At 43.1% G+C, this 10,326-nt stretch overlaps 2 long non-coding RNA genes across 4 annotated transcripts; one reads left to right on the top strand and one right to left on the bottom strand.

The window, feature by feature from the left end:
* Positions 1 to 2,932: 2,932 nt before the first annotated feature.
* LOC109946047 (uncharacterized) lies at positions 2,933 to 6,610 on the bottom strand. Of its 2 annotated transcripts, none has more exons than XR_004857835.1 (4): positions 6,175 to 6,610; positions 4,467 to 5,083; positions 4,135 to 4,269; positions 2,933 to 3,834 (listed from the first exon to the last, which is right to left on the bottom strand). It is a non-coding gene; the product is annotated as an uncharacterized lncRNA (long non-coding RNA). The 2 variants fall into 2 exon arrangements; XR_004857836.1 differs by having other exon boundaries at positions 6,228 to 6,535.
* LOC118476960 (uncharacterized) lies at positions 3,399 to 4,939 on the top strand. Of its 2 annotated transcripts, none has more exons than XR_004857837.1 (2): positions 3,399 to 4,359; positions 4,458 to 4,939. It is a non-coding gene; the product is annotated as an uncharacterized lncRNA (long non-coding RNA). The 2 variants fall into 2 exon arrangements; XR_004857838.1 differs by having other exon boundaries at positions 3,472 to 4,359; positions 4,435 to 4,939.
* Positions 6,611 to 10,326: the final 3,716 nt, after the last annotated feature.

Raw genomic sequence — 10,326 nt, 5'->3', positions numbered from 1 at the left:
GTAGGTCCTCATCGGGAATTTGTCTGTTCGTAATTCGGGTAGGGTCGTTGACCCCGGTGTACAGATAAGGGGGGTAGACTCTGTCCTTCAGAGGCTGGATGTTCTTGAAGACAAAGTCAGCGACCACAGCTTCAGCGGTCAGGCTTCTGTCTTTCAGCGAGCAAATCTCAGCAAGCAACACCTTGGATTCGGCTAGCTCTGAACTAGTGGGGGACTCTATCCAGCTGAGCGTGCGAACGTCGGACTGCTTCCCTGATCGAGGAGGGAGGGACTTGTGGTTCTCCATGGTAAACCACTCAAGGCGCCATCCTTTAATGCTGTCCATGAGAGGGATGTCAAGGTACTCTACTTTCCTCCCCCAGCGAAGCTCCACACTAGCACCACCGACAAGTTGATGTTGTCCTCCGGCCATACCGGGATGACAATGGTAAAGATATCTCCAAAGCCCAAAGTGGGGAAGAATTCCAAGAAATGCCTCGCAAAGGTGCACGAAAATGTCAATTTGAAGAATAGAGTTGTGAAAGGGAAATAGGCTTACACCTTTTCCTAATTGATTTTGGTGGTTGAATTGCCCAACACAAATAATTGGACTAACTAGTTTGCTCTAGATTATGAGTTCTACAGGTGCCAAAGGTTCACAACAAACCAATAAAAAGACCAAGAAAGGGTTCAAATAAAGGAGCAAAAGACAACCGAAGTGTGCCCTGGTCTGGCGCACCAGACTATCCGGTGTGCCACCGGACAGTGTCCGGTGCACCAGGGAACCCGACTCCAAACTTGCCACCTTCGGGAATTTTGGGAGCCGCTCCGCTATAATTCACCGGATTGTCCGGTCAATCGAGAGTCTAGTGCTTGTTACTCTTGGTGATCGATATAACCTAAATGGCTCGGTGGAGATAGGAGTGTGGTAATCACCCAGAGAGATTGTGGGTGACTTGGCTCGGGACTGTACACGGTTGTGAGTGATTCATCATACCAGAGTGGCCAAGAACCAGGTCGTAGAGATCATTTGGTCCTTGTGTGGATCAAGGGGGGAGCAACACTCCTATGTGGGTGCTCCAGCGAGGATTACTGGAGAGTGTCGACTTTCTAAGACCTCGAAAAAAACTTAAGGTCTTCTAAACCTTACATTACTTTGCGTACTTACTTTTGTGCAATTTACTTCAAGGATTTACATTCTTAGAATTGCAATGGCAACATAGGGATGAAAATTAGGGTACCAAACTTTTGACACTATAGTGAAGTTGGACTTGCAATTAGGGTTTAATTATCGTAAGAAATTTTAGAAAAGCTCAATTCACCTCCTCTTGGATATCATGATTCTTTAAATTTTTTATTACAAGTGTCCATACATAAACAATTATTTAGATGACTATTTAATAGGGGTAAAATTGTCTTTTGACATGAATGTTAACACCGTCAAAGGCTATAACTAATGGTAGTGTCATATAGGGAACCAAATTTACATTCATTATATAGAGAAGATTTATATTTTGAAGACAAAAAATGGATGGGAAACTTTACTTAGTATCAAGTAAAGAATTGTCTCCAGAACTTTTATGCTTAACTACTTATAGAAAACACATTAACAGTATTTGTTTCTCTAAATAGGTTATTATGAAAATATGTTTAACAAACTATTTTGAAGCATAAATCGAAGAGAATGTTCAGGCACATATGATGTGCGAAAACCTGACAGTGATGTGCGAAATAAGGAAAAAAAATGTTCTGCCACATATTTTGAAGCATAAATCAAAGAGAATGACGATTTGTCAGTGTCGCTTGAGATGATATGTCATGTTCCTGGGTTGTCCGCACCCCCATCCAGTTAAGCCTCTGTCAGCATCCAGTAGTACTGTAAAACCTATCATTACCTCTCGGGGAGGGGGAACACTACTCGTCAGTGACGTATGTAGTGGGCGTTTCTTATCGGCAATCCCTGTTGAGCCCATAGCCATAATGGCATAGGCTGGGTAAACCCAGGCGTGAAGTAATGGGCAATGTATTTTAGTAGTGGGTTTAAGCAACACAGGCAGCTCCGTTCAACTCACATTCGTTGGAATTAATGGAGCAGTAGACATCCTCAACGAAGAGGTCCTATGTAGGTGTAACTGACAAGAAAGATCGACAGTGACAGTGTCACCGCTTGGGGAAAAAAACAACATTATCTTACCCCCCCCCCCCCCCCCCCCCCCCCCCCCCCAAGCACCACGTGTACATCGTTCGCGTTAGCTATCTGATTGGCGTTCCAAATATTAGCAACGACCAGGCAATGTTTCCAACAACGGATGCCACATACAACTCATTCGTACGACCACGTAATCAGCAAGCGAACCATCGCAGTTTCAAACTGTATATATAACCCATTTGATCTCCTAGATGTAACACGGTGGTACTCCGAACGTAGACTTTGATTTTTGAAATGGTACTCCCGTCAGTAGACTTTGATTTTGATGCACGTTTTCCACGAGGCCATGGCATTGATATGGCAAAAAAAAAATGACAGTAAGTTATATAAGCAATACATTTGCTAAAGTTTAATCTGCCCCAGACAACCGACGGCCGCACACGAGTTTAATTTGCGTTAGTTCAATGATAGACACCAAGGGCTGGCTGCAAGAGAGCAACGACTTGCCCATCCATAACATGGCAGTATGATACAACTGGCCCGGAGGGTAGGTAAGGGATGTAATAACACAACAACAGCAACCAAAACCAGAAACAACTTCACTTTACACGCTTTACAGAAACATGCATCGTAAACAGAATCGAATATCGAATCATAAGGCGTTCTGTCTAGATCCAAGGGAATTGAGGAAGATTAAATCACATTCTATTTCATTTTGATTGGAGAGGGATTTAATTCCCTCCAATCCTATCGGATACAGACGCAACCGAACAGGCCCTAAGGTATTGTTTGGATACTCTAGTATTCATCTCAATCCACATGTGTTGAAATGGATTGGTTTACACTCTTATCCAGCTCAATACATGTAAAAAATTATGGTAAACACTCTAATCTAGCTCAATACATGCAAAAAAAATTGGGGTAAACACTAGAGTACATAAACCAAACCTAATAGGGTGAGAAACCAGCAGCACGCGATCCTGACGTAGGCTAAAATGACAACTTGCATCGCGCATCATCACTAAACAGACTTGTTTTATTCCAGTAGCACATCATGCACACTGTGCAAAGTACTACCACACCGTTGCCCTACACTCTAGCCTTTTATTTTAAAATCTGCAGTGCTTAGTTTTACGAAATGTCAAAGGTAAGGCATTGGACAAGTGTGCTGATAAACAGATAACCAATAATTTGACATGCACATTGCACGCAAGGCAAGGCAAGGTCTTCCAATGAAGCTTATATATGCAAGCAACCATGGGGAGAACACTATCCAGATAGCTGTCCGGTGAAGGAAGCCAAACCCGCAGATATTTAGAGCTCTACTCACAGAAGACAGCTATGTTGATACTTGCATTAGGGGTCTGGCTCATTCCAATGACGCTCATCTTCGCGCCATGTAGGCGCCTGGTTCTCCTTGTTGCCAAGCTCCAGGAACTACGAGCCAGCATCATGCGCGGTAGGTCATCGTATCCAGCAGCATGGAGTCTCGTGACGAGGATACAAACAATAAGCATCACGCTGTGAGCCTGTGACCGAAGATTGGAAGTAATTCCCGATCGAGATGTGCAATTGAGCTTCCATCAGTTGGGCAGCCCTCGTTAGAATCATTCCCTTCAGGGCCTGTTTGTTTGTACTGCAGTTTTGGGATTTTGGCTCGAAGCTAGCTTTTGACTTCCGGCTGTTGGCTTTTTGGCTATTGACTTCTGTAAAAAAAAAAATTAGCTTTTTAGCACACCAAAAGCCAGAAAAGCTCATATCAACATGCTTTTCAGTTTTTTAGTTTATTTCCTCAAAAGACAGCCTTTCAAAAGCCAACTCAACCGCTGGATTCTTAGTTTCAACTTTTGGCTTCTGAAACTAAAAGGCCGTCAGTCATGTATCAGGTGAGTACCACCTCAACAACCCTAGTTCATGACTAGTCTTACCCTACAGATGTTTTCTTGAAAGCTGAAATTCCTCCTTGTATGCAATGCACGATGGACATAGTAAGGAAGCAATGTTACCTTGACACTTACTGTCCAATGTTCCAACTTATCTGCGGGTGGACTTTACAGTGCAAAATGGTCAATATCCATTGATGGAAATCCTGACTGTAACATTTTTATCCCTTGCAATATATTTTTAGCAGTCTCCTTCTCCTGCACATATTGAATGCATATCAGCAGCATATGAAAGCAGCGGCGACATGTAACCAGAATCATGGGAATTAATGCAAACAGTTTCATTAGGTACCTTTGTTTCACTTGTAAACCTTATAGTACTAAATGTTAATGGAGTTAACTTGTGTTGCTCAAAATAACTAGGTTCGTGTTGGTTTAAACAATAGAATTGAAACCTGATTGGAGATCACGGGGAATCTTCTCCACAGCCCTGCTCCACCAGTCATCTAGGCTGCAAAAAGCGTTGTCCGGTGAAAGATTAGGCAACCCAGACCTGCTCAACAAGAAGTACCAGAACTGTCTTGCAAAGACGCAAGAGATGAAAAGATGTTGTATTGTTTCCTCTTCTTGGTCACAAAGGGGACACGCACTGGGATGGGAAAGTCCTCTTTTAGCAAGACGGTCTGCGGTCCAGCATCTATTGTGCAAGACAAGCCAAAGAAAGAATCTGCACTAGCAAGAAAGAAGTCTTCTTCATGCGTCTCTAGTTCCAGATATGCACTAGCAAGAAAGAAGTCTTTCATCCAGCGATTCTTCAGATTTAATTTGTTTAAAATGTCACTGCTGGTGCATAAAGTTTGTAGCTCTGACCAAGCACTCCAGTTCCAAGGATAGCTATTGACAGGTTCTACCAAGATCTTTCGAGTTAGACCTTCACATCCTTTATCATGTAGGACAATGCCATACAAGTAAAGTCCAAACGAATCAATAGAGCCAGTTCTTCGGTGTGTTGAGAGCTCTTTCTCCAAAGCAACTAGTTCCTGATTAACAGCATTTTCCGCTTCCCTCCAGACTAAAATTGCAGAGCAAATAGATCATTAATTAATCTATGGACCAAGCAGAAAACACCTTGGGGCATTAGCGAACTTTCATAGAGTCAGTGGACAAGGGAAGGGGGCAGATTAAATTGCACACAGAAATCATTTAAAAGATTAAATTATGGAAATTTACAGACAATGTCACAAATACTACTACCCTTACAATCCCAAAACATGCACACTCAGTAAAAGAAACAATTGACAATAAAAACTAAAATAAGTACCAATAATAGAGTTTTAGCTCATAAATGTTACAAATCTTCACATTACACAAATATTACCAGCCAGCATAAAAGATTTTGATGCTGGCAGAAGTTTTATTGTTCTAGAACAAATATGAATAATTTTTCATTTAGCAATTATAACTTACATGTGGCGTAGCAAGAATTTATGGCAGGACATAGCTTTCATGTACAAGTATCAATATTGAATAGAAATTGCCAATCATTTAAGGGACTTAGTTTTAAGCCCTCATAATTATAACTTCTTGAATGTAATATATCCATCAAATTCTATCATCACAGTGAAAATTCCCTACTAGTTGGAAGGAATAATTAGTTCACATCTTCCATTATTTCTGATGCCCGTGGAGCTAAGAACTTATCAATAAATAGCAAATCAATAGCCGTGTGGAATACATGACCAGAGGTTTTACAAATGTCAAACCATTCTGTTAGCTTAAAGTACATGAGCACAAAGCACTATAAAGAACCCATAATAAATTGGACTTCTGCAAGTTGGAACAACTCTTATTACTCGTTAGTCCCGCAATCAAGTTCTGTTCAGTCTTTTAGGTAAAATCACAGGAAACCATATTTTAATAAACACTCCACTTGCACATGGAAGTAACTAAACAGACTTCTGGGCCACTAAAACATGTCGATCCACCTAAATAAAAGCCAAAGAAGTATCAATTAAGCCATAGGCACTCCATATCTAACCAAATATCACCTACAATGCAGCAGCTCTATTGAGCATTTCATCAAACACCACTCGCCCTATCCTCTGAAAACTTGCAGATGTACCTTGAAAATAAACACATCAAGAGAAGCCGATCCTATCTCACCATGCACTCATGCAGAAGGCGTAGCATCGCAGGAACACAGCCTTACGACCGACCTGGTTCTGCAGCACGTGCTCGGCGCGGCGGTACTCCCGGCAGTCGAAATAGGTCTTGGCCAGCAGGTATTTGTCGCCGCCTGAATCGAACGCGTCGTCGTCGGGATGGGCGTGCTGACGTACGACACGCCACCGAGCGTGGTCCCGGCCTCCGAGCTACTGCCGGCGCCGGGACGGGGACGGGGGGCAGTGGTGGAAGCTGGAATCCCCACTACGGTGCAGGTGCAAGTGCAACAGCCACCCTGCGGAGGTCGCGGACGAGGAGGAAGGGGAGTCCAACGTGGTGTCAGAACCTTTGGTGATTGAGCGCCGCCAAACACCGGGAGTAGCAACACATCCGGTGGAAGCTTCCTGACACTAAATCTTATTAGTACTTGTTCGGTTCTACCCTAATACATATAAATTAAGGGGAATTGAGTGAGTTTTAATCTCTAGTAAGTTAAAATCTCTCCTAATCTATATCAATCCTCTTCAATCCATATAGATTAAGGCCCCGTTTCAATCTCACGGGATAAACTTTAGCTTCCTGCTAAACTTTAGCTATATGAATTGAAGTGCTAAAGTTTAGCTTAAATTATCACCATTAGCTCTCCTGTTTAGATTATAAATGGCTAAAAGTAGCTAAAAATAAGCTGCTAAAGTTTATCTCGCGAGATTGGAACAGGGCCTAAAAATAACCGAACAAACCCTTAAATTTCCAGGATAACGGGCATGTGGTTCTGTTACTTCTTTTATTTCATTTCATATCACAATCTATCACCTTTACAATCTATTTATAGTCGGCTAGTACTTAGCCTAAATTGTCTAATTCTCCTTCAATTAAATGCTAGCTAATAACACCTAAGTGCTAGGCTGCTAGCTAATGACAACTAAGTGCTAGTTGGTGAAGTGTTGTTCCTTCATTGCCAACTAAGTAACCGATCCAATAGCGTATTTCCCACATGCCTAATGCATACCTTTAAGCACTTGCACTTGGCAGGTTATGACATTACCCCATCCGCCAAAACTTGCTTGTCTTCAAGCAAGGTCAAGAGGAAAACGAGTTTGCACAGCATAGAAATCCTTTCGAGTAGAGAACTCCGGCAACATGCCCGATCCGTGGAACAAAACCAGAATAATAGGTGCCTTGCCCTTTGTTACCAATCTGAGGTTCATGAGTTCCCTTGGCGTGTCACCTTCTTGGGTCTCATCAGGAAATAGCAAATAATATGTCACTGTCCCAACTGTTTCCAATACTGTGTATGGTCCAAAATATTGAAAGTCACCAAGACTTCGCTTGAGGTCACTTTAATGTGTGCAGTGTATCTGAACCCTGAATAAATGCTTTTTGATCACAGAACTGTCCACAACCTGCTGTTGTATCCAAGCATCCACCCATAATTCCTCAATGTCATAACCTGCCAAGTGCAAGTGCTTAAAGGTATGGATTAGGCGTGTGGGAAATCTGCTATTGGGTCTGTACCAAGTTTGTCAATCTAGCAAATCTATGGGTTGTTACTTAGTTGTCATTAGCTACCATTTAGTTGTCATTAGCTAGCATTTAACTGAAGGGGAATTAGGCCAAGTACTAGCCGGCTATAAATAGATTCTAAAGCTGATGGATTGAGATATGAAATGAAATAACAGAAGTACCAGAACCACATACCCGTTCTCCTAGAAACTTACCAGTGTTCTAGCGCCAGGAAGCTTACTTCCACCAGATCTGTTGCTACTCACGGTGTTTGGCGGCGCTCCATCACCAAAGGGTTGTGATAATTGGTATCAAAATCGTCAATCCTTGGCGGGGTGCGATAAAGGAAGACCGACTTGCTGTTGGGAGAGATAGCGACCAGAAGGCGGCATGCTCTTCATCGAAAGTTTGGATTGGGACTTCGACAGGCTTCGTCGTGTGATCGTCAGGAGTGGTGGAACAACGGCGTTGACTGCAAAACCATCCGTGCAGACATGCTTCACTCTGGAAACCATGGTGGACAAGGCGAAGGATGAACAGGAGCGTTGGGAGAAGTTGATGGTAAAGCTGGAGTTGCTGACTAAGAAGGTGGTGGATGTGGAAGGCGTCCAACAGCAGTTGTGGGGACAAGCGGAACTGGCCGTAGTGGGTGCAGAGAAGACCGGGAGGTGGAGTGGTTGAGGTAGGCAATAGTTGCCAGGGAATTTGGGATGGAACCTGAGGAATGGGGTTGTGCAGCTCTTCCTATGTTCGATGAAATGCCTTACAACGGCAGCGAAGAGTTAGATAGAGAGATGGAGGAACTGCTGCAGTACAAACAAGCAATGTTCGAGGCATGAACTATGTTCCGCTGTGATGTGAATGGTGTGTTTGAGGAATTTCCTACCCAGGTGGTTTGGGATGAGGAACCTGGATATGATGATTTGTTGGATCAACTAGCTCAAGGTGCAGATCACTTGGTTGATGCCACGATGCAACCAATTGTACATCTGATTGTTGTGGACAAGCAGTTACAACTTGGGGTGAATCAAGGTTGTTTCGAGATGCTTGTCAATATCGATGGTTCTGAAGATTTGCTCCAAAACCATGTTGGTGTTGTTTTAGAGTCAGGGTCACTGAAGGCAAAGATGTTGCTGATGAGATGCTAGAGGCTGGTGAAACCAGTGAAGAAGATATGGAAGGTTACCTCACTGAATTTAAAGAAGAGGTTGAGGATGAGGTGCTGCAGTTTGAGCTTACAGATGATGAAGTTCAGTGGGATGAGGAGCTTTCACCTAACCATAGTATGCACGAAGGCCTACTTAGAGATATAGTTGTGGAAAGGAGTTATCTCAATGATTTCCATCAAGGAGAAGGGGCACTGATCATGACTCGATTCCAGAGGTGTCACCCTTATTACTCATCAGCTGCTGCTGATATTGCAATTGTTGTAGCAACTGTATGAGTTGCTGGAAGAATTCCTGAAGTGGTGTGGTTTAAGCCAAACCAGGATGTGGTGGCATTAGTTGGTGCCTATTTCTTCCCACCTTTTCAGCCATCACTGTTTCCTCGAAGTTATGGATTATGATGAAGGTGAGGTTACAGTCAAGAGTTGTTCTCCATCTATTGAAGTTATATAGAGAAGAGATGTGGATGATATTGTTGGGGACCTTCGGCATTCGAAGGTCCTCAAAATCAGGATTTAACAGTATTTCTGGAAGTATAATGTGTGAGCAGGTACCTTCGGACTCAAGTTGGTATCACGGCGGGAGAGGACCCGAATAAAACGAAGGTCTTGATACAACGCCGAAGATGTCAGCAGGAAAGCTTCGGCGTGGTTGCAGGAAATGAAACCGACTTAAAGATGAAAAGGCTATTCAGACCTTGATAGATTACTATAGAATTATTATCAAATGTAAAGGGCATGAATGTAATTTTGTATGGGCTGTGTCCCGTGCCTATAAATAGGTGAACAGTACCCCCGTACTGTTCAGGCTGACTGGGCATTCGCTTTTTGCGTCACGCTTGTATTGTCATCTCCTTCCGATTGAAGGTACACTTGTAATTCAACGATGTTTTTGTTTATGCCCAATAATAATATATGATTGTTCATATTGTCTTTTACATTCTTTATATTTCATTCTTCGTCATTGATTGACGAATTTGTGAAGGTACGTCCTTCGTAACCTTCGTCCGTAAGCCATTACATCCCAAGGGAAATAATGCTTCGGAGGACGAAGGGCTTTAACGATTAACATCTTTCTATGTTGCCTTGTTCTTAACTCATAGCACTTGAGAACAAGTCCCCAACATTGGCGCCCACCTCCGGTGAACTCACTTCCACTCTCAGTTTTTTGAACACCTTCGGCGGTCATAAACCTTCGTTATGGCACCGAAGAAGGCTTCGGCGACTGGGGCTGCAGCTCTGCAACCACTGGACCACAATCAGGAGACAGTCTCCCTGCGGGAGGCCCGAAGCCAGAAAAGGAAGGCTGTCAGTCCGACACCACCAGAGGACGAGATAGATCAAGAAATCAGAGATATGGAGATGCTTCATCAACAAGTACAGAGGAAGAAAGAAAAGATGGCCAGGCTAGCTGAACTGCAGAGGCAGATAGACGAAGCCTCTGAAGAAGTTTGTCATCTTGCTCAGGATGAGCAACACCGAAG

This window comes from Zea mays, chromosome 4 (genome assembly GCF_902167145.1).
Source record: "Zea mays cultivar B73 chromosome 4, Zm-B73-REFERENCE-NAM-5.0, whole genome shotgun sequence".
Classification (NCBI taxonomy): Eukaryota; Viridiplantae; Streptophyta; class Magnoliopsida; order Poales; family Poaceae; genus Zea; species Zea mays.
This window is presented reverse-complemented; position numbering and strand designations above follow the sequence as displayed.